General features: G+C 39.0%; 1 long non-coding RNA gene across 1 annotated transcript in view; it reads left to right on the top strand.

Moving 5' to 3' along the window:
- LOC121497206 overlaps positions 1–14,221 on the top strand; it is a 38,981-nt gene that overhangs the window by 2,100 nt on the left and 22,660 nt on the right. The window lies entirely within an intron of this gene.

The raw sequence follows: 14,221 nt of genomic DNA, 5'->3' as shown, positions 1-14,221 counted from the left end.
GTATAGGACTGATCCCACACGTATCAGGAGAAAATGAGGAATACTTGGAGCAAACACAAGTCTGTGGTAAGAATTCTACAAAAAGACCTCGGCCAATCATGAGTATGTAGCATTCTGTTTGCGAGTAAAATGAGGCACACACCATGAAGAAACTCACAAAGAGGAAAACTCTGGTTAGATTCTAGCATGCATCTATGGTCATGTTTACTAATTATTTGCTGGAAAAGGGCAACCAGTTTTCCAGGATGCAGTCTTTGTTGATTCTTCCCCTTCTCCACCCTAATGTGGGAGTATCTCTTGGTTTAGTCCTTGGACTTTTTCTATCTACATCAACCTTTTTTGATGTTCTCACCCAGTGCAATGGCTTAAATGCTCCGTACATACCAGCGAAATCCAAAGTAATAACGTCTAGTCCAGGCCTCTCTCCTACATTTCAGAAGTGTATGTCCAATGACCAGCTCAATCTCCATAGTTGGATAACTAATGAACATTCTGTGTTAGCATATCCAAAACTGAACTTCTGATCTTCCTTCTGCAACCCCATAGGTGTTCTACTTATAGCCTTTCCCATCTCTGTTGGTGGCAATTCCTTCCTTCTAGTTTCTCAGGCCAAAACCTTAGAGTTTTCTTTGCTTTTTCTCTCACATCCCACTTGTTGGCTCTACTTTCAGAGCATATTCAGAATCTGGGAAATGGGTTGCACCAGAGACAGTGACAGTAGTCTGGCAGAGCAGCAGGTATATGTATCAAGGAATAGGCTGCATATCGGCATGTCTAGAGGCAAGGGACACTCAGCAGTATGGACAAGTAGAAGCTGCATCAGCAAAGGAGTCAGCAGATATCAGGGTCCAGCTGTGGAGTCTGGAATGTGTAAGCCAAGGCCTAGCATCTTCATAACAGATCCATGTACAAGAAGGAAGACAAAACCTCAGATAACCCAAGTGGAGCCAGCGTAATGGTCTCAGAAATAGGAAGATGTTCGCTCATCTGAAATGGACAACAGACAAGTCTGAACTAGCAATGCTGAACTATATACCTTTTCTACTGCAGGGATTTGGTCTGGAGGCTGGGATGGGGCTATACCTGCAAAGGAGGTCAAGAGGTCCCAGTTTGGAGAGACTGTGAGATACTGGGGTGGTAGTAAAGCTGGCCTAACACATTCTAACAAGATTACCAAGAAAATTTGTTTCTGGTGTACTCTGATTCCAAACGAGGACAGACAGCTGAGTGTATATACTGAGGACCTGGAGATGGTAGTTCCCAAGCTCGTGTCTTATGGGTCCCAGTAGGATTAATGCATAGAGTTAGATTGGCCTTAACGGTCAAATTTCCTCACACTAAAAAATCCTCTTCCATATGTTTTTTTGGCTTAAATGAAATAGCTTTGTCTTTCATGTGCAGCACAAATACCCAAGGAGACACCTCCAGTTCTCCAGGTTAAAGTGTAAACATTCTAGATATTCTGAGCCAAATGAAAGGAAACCTCCAGAATCTCTAGAGGATTGATAACATAAAAGACAACAAACGATACTTGGTTTTTTGTTTTGTTTTCCTTCCCTAGAAGGAAGAAGACTGAGGGCATCTTTTTTTTTTTTTTTTTTTTTTTTTTTTGACACCAGGCTGAAATTGCTTGGACAATCAAAAACGTGCTTTCCTAGAGTTGAAGCAGGGTTACAGGCTTCTATGCTGCTGTAAATTGAGGGGTCTAGACAAATCTCTGATCAAAAACACCTTTAAATATCACTCTCAAAAAAAAAAAAAACAAAAAAAAATATCACTCTCACCTCAATGTCTAAAATTTCTCTATTCAAGACTCCTTTGGATTTGAGTCAAAATTCCTGGTTATTGTGCACACTGGTTTTCTGGGAGGGCTCACATATTTCAGAATGCCTGTGCTTTTCAACCCAGCAAGCTACATTTCTGTCTCCCTGAAGGAGTCAGGTCACAAATGTTGAGCTCTATTTGGAAGAGGACACTCTGAAGAGTTCTGGAGGTGGGAGGATCAGCCAAGGACACCATCAAGAAAAGGCAGGAATTGGAGAAACAAACGTTTCCCATGGTGCTCTGCTGGAGATATTTATCTCCCTCTGGTGGTTTGAGTTCTGACATATACAGGCATTCTTTGTAAGAAACTTAGACAATCATTGGAATGAGTTTTTACTTTTTTGGGACATGAAGTTTTGTCCCTTCAACTAGAGTGATAGCATTTTGTCATGTTTTCATGGCAACTGGTTGTGTGTGTGTGTTGTAATAAATGGTAAGGGTGAGTAGGAATGGGTCACAGAGTGCTAGATAAAGATCTTGAAATGGAAACAATTCTATAAGCAAAACTGCAATAATAGCTGGAAACTAGAAATACTAAACTCTCGAGCCATGGCCTACCCATGTGTCCCATCTGGATCAAAGGGGAAATAGGGTACTTATAGCATCTCAGGATTTCATTTTATTAGTGAGGGAAAGGAGTGCCTTAGTGGAGGGAAACAGTTTGTACTGTGTTTTCATTTTTTTGTTTTTATTTTTACATATAATAGTAAATATTGTTTATGTATACTAGGTGTAAAATGGTTACCCTAGTGGAATGGAAAATTAAGAGTAAAATTTGGCATCTCTCAGGTAGCTAAGGAATGGTAGAAAGACAACTGTTTGTTTCTCCATCCCCACTCCCCAGTCCCATATTCACACATTGGAAGTTCTCCCGTTTCCTTGGCCAAGAATACAGAAGCTTAACATAGTGAAGAAACCTCATAGAACCAGAGAAGTTGTGTGTTTCCATGCAGCTAAAATCTTGCTTAATCTGAGAGGCTCAGTTCTATGAAGCCTTACAACCCTTTATTTTTAGGACTTGCAATTCTGTTCAAGAATAATTTATACAAACAACCCTAATACTTCCATTTCAGGAATGGATACAAATGAAGTTCTGCTGACTTTTGAGCCAAATTCAGAGCCATGAAGGCCTTGTCTTTGAGGCCAGAGTCAGTGCCCAGGCATCTTCAATAGTACACCCCTCCCCCCAGCATTCTTTCCAGCTGGAACAAACTTGCCTGCAAATCTTCAAATTTACAGGAAGAAAAGGAGAGATGAGAAAGGAGAATGTCCTCACATCAGCAAATTCAAGGAAAAGAAACAACAATATAAAATAAAGAGTAAACAAAATAACCTGAATGTATTAAAATCAAGTACTCCATAATCTTTGTTACACTAACTGTGAAAAGGCTGAATTCCCTATTACATTAGAAGACAGAAATTATAACATACATTGTTTAGAAGAAATGTACTCAAGGGGCGCCTGGGTGGCTCACTTAAGCATCCAACTCTTCATTTTAGCTCACATTGTGATCTAATGGGTGGTGAGATTGAGCCCCACATCAGGCTCAACGCTCAGCAGGGAGTAAAATTTAAATATGTGCATTTGCTAAAGCAAAACAAAAAACCCAAAACACTTAAAATAGTAAGTACAGGATGAAAATAAAGGAATAGCTAAAGTGATCTGGCAAATGCAGGGCTGCGGGGACAGTGGTGCAAAGTTGCCACTTAACTTTAGACAAAGTAGTATTTAAGGTTAAAAATACAAAATAAAATAGAAAGTGACCTGGGACGCCTGGGTGGCTCAGTGGTTGAGCGTCTGTCTTTGGCTCAGAGTGTGATCCCAGGGTTCTAGGATTGAGTCCTGCATTGGACTCCCTGGGAGGAGCCTGCTTCTCCCTCTGCTTATATCTTTGCCTCTCTGTCTCTCATGAATAAATAAATAAAATCCTTAAAAAAAAAAATAAAGTGACCTTATAATAAAGGCAGACTTTATGAAAAAGATATAATTGGCATAAATTTGTATCCACCAACAATAAAGCCAAAAAATAATTAGAAATGCAAAGAGAGGGCAACCCGGGTAGCTCAGTGGTTTAGCGCCACCTTCAGCCCAGGGCGTGATCCTGGAGACCCAGGATCGATTCCCACCTCAGGCTCCCTGCGTGGAGCCTGCTTCTCCCTCTGCCTGTGTCTCTGCCTCTCTGTGTGTCTCTCATGAATAAACAAATAAAATCTTTAAAAAAAAATGCAAAGAGAATGTAGTAAAAATGTGATTGTAGTTGGAAATCTAAGAAATTCTGTTTGGAAATTTCTAAACATGCATAAAAGAGGGAAGACTAATGTAATGACTATGTTTTCTAATGTTTTTATCACCCAGCTTCAAAGATTATTAACATGATAAAGGAGTTTTAATGTATCTCTCTCAGAATGGCCTGTTAGATAAAACAGCAAGTAAAAACAGAAATTGAACAAGGTAATTAATATAATTTAATAGATACACAGTTTCAAATACAGAAAACTTCTCATTCAACAAAGTGTGTGTGGTCTGTGTGTGTATTTTAGAGTAGGAGTATGCCTGTGGTTTAACAAAATCAATTAGAAAATGAAATTAAGAAAATAATACAATTTATGATAGCATCAAAAATAATAAAATACTTAGGAATAATATTAATCAAGGAGCTAAAAGACTTGTACACTCGAAACTACAAAACATTGCTGGAAAAAAAGTAGAGAAGACCGAAGTAAGTGGAAAAACATTCTATGTTCATGGATTAGAATATAGTATTTTAAAGATGGCAATTCTCCTCAAAGCAATATGCAGATTTAACACAATTTCTATCAAGATTTCAACTCTTCTTCCCCCTTTTTCAGAAATGGAAAAGCCAACCCTCAAATTCATATGGATCCAGAATAACCAAAACAGTCTTGAAAAAGAACAAAGTTGAGGAACTCATAGTTCCTAATTTTAACGCTTATCACAAAGCTACAGTAATGAAAATAGTGTGTTGCTGGCATACAGCTAGACATATAGATTAATAGAATAGACTTGACAGTGGGGGAGAAAACCCTTACATTTTATGATAAATTGATTTTTGACAAAGGTGCCAAGATTATTCAATGGGGGAAATAATAGTCTTCCAAACAAATGGTGTTAGGAGAACTGGATATCCACATCAAATGAAGGAATTTGGACACCTACTTCATACCATATGCAAAATTAAAATGGATCAAAGATGTAAATATATGAACTTAAAGTATTTTTTTAAATATGGGTAAATCTTTATGACCTTGGATTAAGCAAGGTTTTTTTGTTGTTGTGTTTTTAGTTTTTTGGGGGGAGGGGGTTTTGGATAAGACACTAAAAACAAGCAAACAGCAAAAAAATAAATTGGATTTCACCAAAATTTAAAACTTTCCTCTGTCAAACAACACTAAAAAGAAAGTGTAGAATTGATAATAGATGTTATTAAAGAAAATGGTGGAATAAGAGGACCCTAAGCTTACCTCATCCCATGGGTGAAAGTAGATAGGACTCATGTCAATGTAAATAATCCCAAAACCGACTCAAAGACTGGCAGAACAAACTCCACAACTAAAGATAGAGAAGAGGCCACATAGAAGAGGGTAGGAAGGGTAGAGAAGCTGTTTGGGCCCAAAATAAACCATGACCATATGTGTCAGGAGGGAGCAAGGGTCACAGTGAAGGGTGAGAAACAGTAACACTGGGGAGCCCACATGGGGAAGATGAATCCCCATAACATTAGGCTTTGATAGTGAGAAGGGCTGAATTTTGTGAGTTCTTACAACCAGCAGGACTTGAAGCCTGGAATTTTAAAAAACTGGTATACTCCATCTAGGAGAGTCCAGATGGTGTTAGGAAGTGGAGGCATGCCCTTAAAGAGACAGCATAACAGAGTCAGCAGAGATAGTGTAGAAGCAGCAATTTGGAAAACCCCTAGATCACACAGGAGGGAGAGTGATTTACTCATCTCAGAGCATGTCCCGGGAGACAAGGATCATGAGAATACCCCTCCAGGAACAAAGGAGCTGACAGGTGCCATTTCCCACCCCAACCCTCCCAACATAAATACATGGCCACCTGCAAAACCCAGTGCAATGCCATTTGTGCCTAACTTGCTTTCACCAAGCCCCACTCCACTGTGCTTCACTGGATTCACCCTTCCCAGTCATGCTTGCCTCCATCCTGGCACTGTGGGGTCCCTCCCATAGAAGACTAGTGCAAACCTTGTCAGAAATGTGTTTTCTGACCCATGACTTTTGTAGGGCCTCAGTTCCAGTGGTGGTGGCACCACATCTCATTTAGCAAGCAGACTAACACACCTTGTTAAAATGTGCCCCACCCAGCCAGGTACCAAGCACTGCCCAAAATAGAGAAAAAGAGCCTCTATTGATGAATGGACTGAAGGAAAAATCAGCCAGAACTCAACAACAGGCACACATAGGAGACACTTCCTGAGGTGCCAGGTCCTAGAGAACAGGGGACAATGCACTGCAGGACACTATAGGACATCTTCATAAGGACATTCAAGAGCAGTAGATTAAGCTGACATTCCTAACACACAGAAGTGGACACAGAGTTCGACAAAATGAGACAGAGGAATATGTTCCAAATGAAAGAACAGGACCAAACCATAGCAAGAGACCTGAGTGAAACTAATATAAGTAATATACATGATAGAAATTCAAAGTAATGCTCATAAAGATACTGGACTTGAGAAAATAGTAGAGGAAATCAGTGAGATCCTTAAAGAGATAAAAAGAAACCAATCAGAAATTAAGAGTACAATAAATGAAATTTGAAAAATACTGGATGGAATAAATAGAAGGCTAGAGGAAGCAAGGAACAAATTAATGACCTAGAAGTCAGAGTAATGAAAACTAATCAAACTGAGTAAATGGAAGAAAGAATTATGGAAAGTGAGAATAGACTTAGGTAACTCAGTGACTCCATCAAGCATAAAAACATTTACATGATAGGGAGCCCAGAATAAGAGGAGAGAGAAAAGGGAGGAGAAAAATTATTTGAAGAATTCATAGCTGAAAAATTTCCTAATCTGGAGAAGGAAACAGAGATCTAGATCCAGGAGGCACAGAGTTCCCTCCAAGAAATCAACCCAAGGAGATCCACACCAAAACATATATTAATTAAAATGGCAAAAAGCAGTGATAAAAATAAAATCAAAAAGAGAAAAGAAGACAGCTACATACAAGGGAAACTCAATAAGGCTGTCAGCAATTTCTCAGCAGAAACTTTTCAGGCCAGAGAGAGTGGCATGATATATTCAAGTGCTGAAAGGCAGGCAATCACTCTAATAAAAGGAGAGATAAAGAGTTCCCCAAACAAAAACTAAAGGAGTTCATGACCACTAAACCAGCCCTACAAGAAATATTAAAGGGGTTTCTGAGTGGAAAGGAAAGACCAAAAGTGAAAATATGAGAAGTAAAAAACACAAAAGCAGTAATAGTATTTATGTAAAAAAAAAGGTCAAGTGATTCATAAAATAGAAGATGTAAAATATAACACCATATACCCAAAACCTCAAGGTGGGGAGTAAATGGTTCAAACTTAAGTGATCATTAACTTAATATAGACTGTTAAATGCAGAAGATATATACAAACTGAATGGTAATAACAAATCAAAAACCAGTAATAGATATGCAAAGAATAAAGAGAAAGTAATTCAATTATATCACTAAAAAAGTCAGCAAATCATTAGAGAGCAAGAGAAGAAAGGGTCAGAGAAAAACTACAAAAACAACTACAAAACAAATAATAAAATGGCAATAAATACATATCAATAATTACTTTGAATGCAAATAGACTAAACACTTCAAAAGACATATGGTGATGGATAAAAAAATAAGACCCATCTCTATGCTGCCTCTAAGAGACTCATTTCAGACATAAAGACACCTGGAGATTGAAAGTGAGGGGAGGGTGAAACTACATGTTCCTTTCTCCATGTCTTCATATCCACACAAATGGCTATCAAAAGAAAGCCAGAGTAGCAATACTTATATTGGACAAAATATACTTTATTTTAATTTTTTTGAAAGGGAGGAGATGGGGCAGAGGGACAAGAGAGAGAGAATCTTTTTTTTTTTTTTTTTTTTTTTTTTTTGAGAGAGAGAGAATCTTAAGCAGGATCCAGACACAATGTCCAGCATAGAGCCAACCCCAGGCTCAATCTCACAGCCCTGAGATCATGCCCTGAGCCAAAATCAAGAGTTGGGCACTTAACCAATTGAACCACACAGGTGCCCCATCAGACAAAATAGACTTTAAAACAAAGACTATACAATAGACAAAGAAGGACACTATATAATAATAATGGGGACAGTCCAACAAAAAGACCTAACAATTGTAAATATTTCTGCACCCAAAATGGGATACCCAAATACATAAAACAGTTAATAAACATAAAGGAGCTAATTGATATTAATACAATAAGGGTAGGGGAATTAGCACTCCACTTACATCAATGGACAGATAATCCAAACAGAAAATGAATAAGGAAACAGTGACTTTGACACACTGGACCAGATGGATTTAACAGATATATTCAGAACATTCCATGCTAGGGTGCACCCAGCTGGCTCAGTTAGTGGAGTGTGCAACTCTTGATCTTGGACTTGTGAGGTTGAGCCCCACATTAGGTGTAGAGATTACTTAATAAAATAAAAAATAAAATAACATTCAATCCCCAAACAGCAGAATACACATTCTTTTCAATCCACATAGAGCATTCTCCTGAATAGATCACATATTATGCCACAAAACAAGCCTCAACAAATTCAGAAAGATCAAAGTCTTACCAGGCATCTTTTCTGACAATTACAGTATAAAAATAGAAGTCAAACACAAGAAAAAAAAAATCAGGAAAGAGTGCAACTACATGGAGCTTAAATAACGTGCTACTGAACAATGAATGGGTCAATCAAGAAATTAAAAAATAAAAAATTACATGGAGACAAATGAAAGTAACACAATGATCCAAGATGCAGCGGGAATGTTCTGAGGGGGAAGTTTATAGCAATACAGGCTACCTCAAGAAGCAAGAAAAATCTCCAGTAAAGAACTGAACCTTACCTAAGGAAACTAGAAAAAGAATAACAGGGCAGCCTGGGTGGCTCAGCGGTTTAGCGCTGCCTTCAGCCCAGGGCGTGATCTTGGAGACTCGGGATCGAGTCCCACGTCAGGTTCCCTGCATGGAGCCTGCTTCTCCCTCTGCCTGTGTCTCTGCCTCTCTCTGTGTATCTCATGGATAAATAAATAAAATCTTAAAAAAAAAAAAAAGAAAAAGAATAACAAATCTTTAAACCAGTAGAAGGAAGGAAATAATAAGGATTAGAACCAAAATAAATAATATAGAAACTAAAAAAAAAAAAACAATAGAATTCATGAAACCAGGAGCTGGTTCTTCAAAAGATCAACTTTGGGATCCCTGGGTGGCGCAGCGGTTTGGCGCCTGCCTTTGGCCCAGGGCGCGATCCTGGAGACCCGGGATCGAATCCCACGTCAGGCTCCCGGTGCATGGAGCCTGCTTCTCTCCCTCTGCCTATGTCTCTGCCTCTCTCTCTCTCTGTGACTATAATAAATAAATAAAAATTTAAAAAAAAAAAAAGATCAACTTTTAGCCAGATTCATAAAAAGAGAAAGAAAGAGGACCTAAATAAACAAAATCATTAATAAAAGAGGAAAAATAACAACCAACACCCCAGAAATACAAAATTGTAAGAGAATATAATGAAAAATAATATGCCAATAAGTTGGACAACCTAGGAGAAATGGGTAAATTCCTAGAAATATATAAACTACCAAAACTGAAACAGGAAGAAGTAGGAAATTTGAACAGACCAATTACCAACAAAGAAATTGAATCTGTAATATCTCCCAAAAATCAAAAGTCCAGGACCAGATGGCTTCACAGATGCATTCTACCAAACATTTAAAGAATTAATACCCATTCTTTTCAAAGTATTCAAAAAAAAAAATAGAAGAGGAAGAAAAATACCAAGTTAATTCTATGAGACCAGTATCACCCTGATACCAAAACCAGAAAAGACACATAAAAAGGACAATATCTCTCTGAATATGGCAAAAATCCTCAACAAACTACTAGCAAATTGAGTCCGACAATATATTAAAAAATCATTCACCACGATCAACTGGGTTTTATCCCTGTGATGCCAGGGTGTTCATTATTCCCAAATCAATCAACATGATGTATCTTATTAACAAGAGAAAAGATAAAAAACCATGTGATCATTTCAATGGATGCAGAAAAAGCACTTGACAAAGTACAACATATATTCATCATAAAAAGAACCTTCAACAAAGTAGTGTTAGAGAATGTACCTCAACATAACAAAGACCATATATGGAAAACTCCCAGTGAACATCATACTCAATAGGGAAAAACTGAGAGCTTTTCCCCTAAGGTCAAGAATAAGACAAGGATGTCCACTTTCATCATTTTTATTCAACATAATACTGGAAGCCCTCAGCCACAGCAGGTAGACAACAAAAAGAAATAAAAGGCATCCAGGAGCACCTGGGTGGCTCACTGGTTGAGCATCTGCCTTCGGCTCAGGGCATGATCCTGGCTGGGGTCATGGGATTGAACCTGCATCGGGCTCCCCATGGGGGGTGTGCTTCTCCCTCTGCCTATGTCTCTACCTCTTTCTCTGTGTCTCTCATGAATAAATAAATAAAATCTTAAAAAAAAAATCTTAAAAAAAGAAAAGGCATTCAAATTGGTAAGGAAGAAGTAAAACTTTCACTGTTTGCATATGACATGATATTTTATATGGAAAACCCTAAGCACTCCACCAAAATACTACTAGAACTGATAATTCAGTAAAATCACAGTATATAAATTGAAGGTATAGAAATCTGTTGCATTCCTATACACTAAAAATGAAGCAGCAGAAAATGAAGTTACGAAAGTAATCCTGAAAAAAAAAAAAAAAAGAAAGTAATCCTGGGCAGCCCCGGTGGCGCAGCAGTTTAGCACTGCCTGCAGCTCAGGGTGTGATCCTAGAGACCCTGGATCAAGTCCCACATCAGGCTCTCTGTATGACGCCTACTTCTCCCTCTGCCTGTATCTGCCTCTCTCTCTCTCTCTCTCTCTCTCTGAATAAATAAATAAATTTCAAAAAAAAGAAAGAAAACAATCCCATTTATGACTGCACACATACACAAAAGGAATAAACTTAACCAAAGGGGTGAAAAATTTGTACTCTGGAAACTATAAAACTGATTAAAGAAATTGAAGATTACACCAAAAAGAAAGACATCCCATGCTCATGGATTGGAAGAACAAATATTTTTAAAATGTCTATACCTCAGAAAACAATCTATGGATGTAATGCAATCCCAATCAAAATACCAATAGCAAAAAAAAAAAAAAAAAGCATTTTTTCACAGAACTAGAACAAAAAAATCGTAAAATTTGTATGTAAACAGACAAGACCCCAAATAGTCAAAACAATCTTGAAAAACAAAAACAAAATTGGAAGTATCACAATTCCAGACTTTAAATTATATTACCTAGCTGTAGTAATCAAAACAGTATGATACTGGCATAAAAATAGGCACATAGATCAATAGAATAGAAAATGCCAAAATAAACTCACAATTATATGGTCAATTAAACTTCAACAAAAATGGAAATTATATACAAAGGGAAAAGTTTCTTCAACAACTGTTGTTGGAAAAAAAAAAAAAAAACAACTGTTGTTGGAAAAACTGGACAGCTACATGCAAAAGAATGAAACTGAACGGTGGAGCCTCCAGTCTCCTGGAGTCACTAACAGAGGAAGTGTGCCCCGGGGGAGAGCTCACTACAGACTAGGCTGATCTTGGTAAAGGACTGGAGCGCGCTGGGCAGAGTCTCAGGGGGAAGCTCAGGCGGCAGCTCCAGAGGGGGCTGTGCCCTGCTGCCTTTCGGAGCCCACCCCGGGAGCGCAATTCCAGCAGCTCAGGCCCTGGATCCTACGGCACCGAGTGGACACAGCCCAGGATTCTGCACTCCCCCCCGAGACAGGCAGAGGTGGGGAGAGCACAGAACAGCAAGGACTCTCCTGCCACCAGGTGCCGCCAAGCTGTGCAGATCAGTGCCCCCCACCATCCTGGGAGGATCCAGGCCAGTGCAGAGTGGGAGAATGCAGTAGTTACTGTGGGAGCTAACTCCAGAGCTGGAGAGCTGACTGCCCCAGTGTTGTTGTTCCTCCTGGTGTCACCCTGGGAGGGGCGGGACTGGGAGGGAACAGGGGCCTCACAGGATAAACAGCTCCCGCTGAGCTGTGTACCTGGCAGGGGGCGGGGCAGCTCCCCCAGCTACACACACCTGAGAATCAGCACAGCATGCCCCTCCCCCAGAAGACCAGCTGGAAAGACAGGGGAAGGGCAAGTTCTTGACCAAGCAGCACTGGAAAGCTCCAGGGGAAGTCGGGGGATTTACAGTACATAGAACTAGAGAATACCCCTCCTCTTTCTTTCTTTCTTTCTTTCTTTCTTTCTTTCTTTCTTTCTTTCTTTCTTTCTTTCCTTTCTTTCTTCCTTTTTCCAGTACAAGTCGTTTTTAGCCACTCTGCACTGAGCAAAATGACTAGAAAGAACTCCTCACAAAAGAAAGAATCAGAAACAGTACTCTCTGCCACAGAGTTGCAGAATTTGGATTACAATTCGATGTCAGAAAACCAATTCAGAAGCACAATTATGAAGCTACTGGTGGCTCTGGGAAAAAGCATAAAGGATTCAAAAGACTTCATGACTGCAGAATTTAGATCTAATCAGGCCAAAATTAAAAATCAATTAAATGAGATGCAATCCAAACTGGAGGTCCTAACGACGAGGGTTAATAAGGTAGAAGAAAGAGTGAGTGACATAGAAGACAAGTTGATGGCAAGGAAGGAAGCTGAGGATAAAAGAGAAAAGCAATTAAAAGATCATGAGGAAAGGTTAAGGGGAAAATGACAGTCTTAGAAGGAAAAGTCTACATTTAATTGGGGTTCCAGAGGGTGCCGAGAGGGACGGAGGACCAGAAAACATATTTGAACAAATCATAGCTGAGAACTTCCGTAATTTCAGGAGGGAAACAGGCATTCAGGTCCAGGAGATAGGTTCCCCCCTAAAATCAATAAACACTGTCCAACACCTCGACATTTAATAGTGAAACTTGTAAATTCCAAAGGTAAAGAAAAGATCCTTAAAGCAGCAAGAGACGAAAGATCCCTAACTTATATGGGGAGAAATATCAGATTAACAGCAGACCTCTCCACAGAGACCTGGCAGGCCAGAAAGGGCTGGCAGGATATATTCAGGGTCCTAAATGAGAAGAACATGCAGCCAAGAATACTTATCCAGCAAGGCTCTCATTCAGAATAGGAGAGTTAAAGAGCTTCCAAGATAGGCAGAAACTGAAAGAACATGTGACCGCCAAACCAGCTCTGTAAGAAATATTAAGGGGGACTCTGTAAAAGAAAGAGGATGACCAAAGAAATAATCCACAAAAACAGGGACTGAATAGGTATTATGATGACACTAAATATCTTTCAATAGTAACTCTGAATGTAAATGGGCTTAATGATCCCATCAAAAGGCGCAGGATTTCAGACCAGATAAAAAAAGCAAGACCCATCTATTTGCTGTCTACAAGAGACTCATTTTAGACCTAAGGACACCTACAGCCTGAAAATGAAAAGTTGGAGAACCATTTACCATTCAAATGGTCCTCAAAAGAAAGCAGGGGTAGCAATCCTCATATCAGATAAAGTTTATCCCAAAGACTGTAGTAAGAGATGAAGAGGGACACCATATCATACTTAAGGGATCTATCCAACAAGAGGACCTAACAATCATGAATATTTATGCCCCTAATATGGGAGCTGCCAAGTATATCAATTAATAACCAAAGTAAAGACATACTTAGATAATAATACACTAATACTGGGAGACTTCAACATGGTGCTTTCTGCAAATGACAGATTTTCTAAGCGCAACATCTCCAAAGAAACAAGAGCTTTAAATGATACACTGGGCCAGATGGATTTCACAGATATTTACAGAACTTTACATCCAAATGCAACTGAATACACATTCTTCTCTAGTGCACATGGAACTTTCTCCAGAATAGGCCACATACTGGGTCACAAATCAGGTCTCAACTGATACCAAAAGATTGGGATTGTCCCCTGCATATTTTCAGACCATAATGCTTTAAAACTTGAACTCAATCACAAGAAGAAATTTGGAAGAAACTCAAACACGTGGAGGTTAAAGAGCATTCTGCTAAAAGATGAAAGGGTCAATCAGGAAATTAGAGAAGAATTAAAAACATTCATGGAAAGTAATGAGAATGAAGATACAACCATTCAACATCAAAAGCAGTCC

This window comes from Vulpes lagopus, chromosome 8 (genome assembly GCF_018345385.1).
Source record: "Vulpes lagopus strain Blue_001 chromosome 8, ASM1834538v1, whole genome shotgun sequence".
Classification (NCBI taxonomy): Eukaryota; Metazoa; Chordata; class Mammalia; order Carnivora; family Canidae; genus Vulpes; species Vulpes lagopus.
This window is presented reverse-complemented; position numbering and strand designations above follow the sequence as displayed.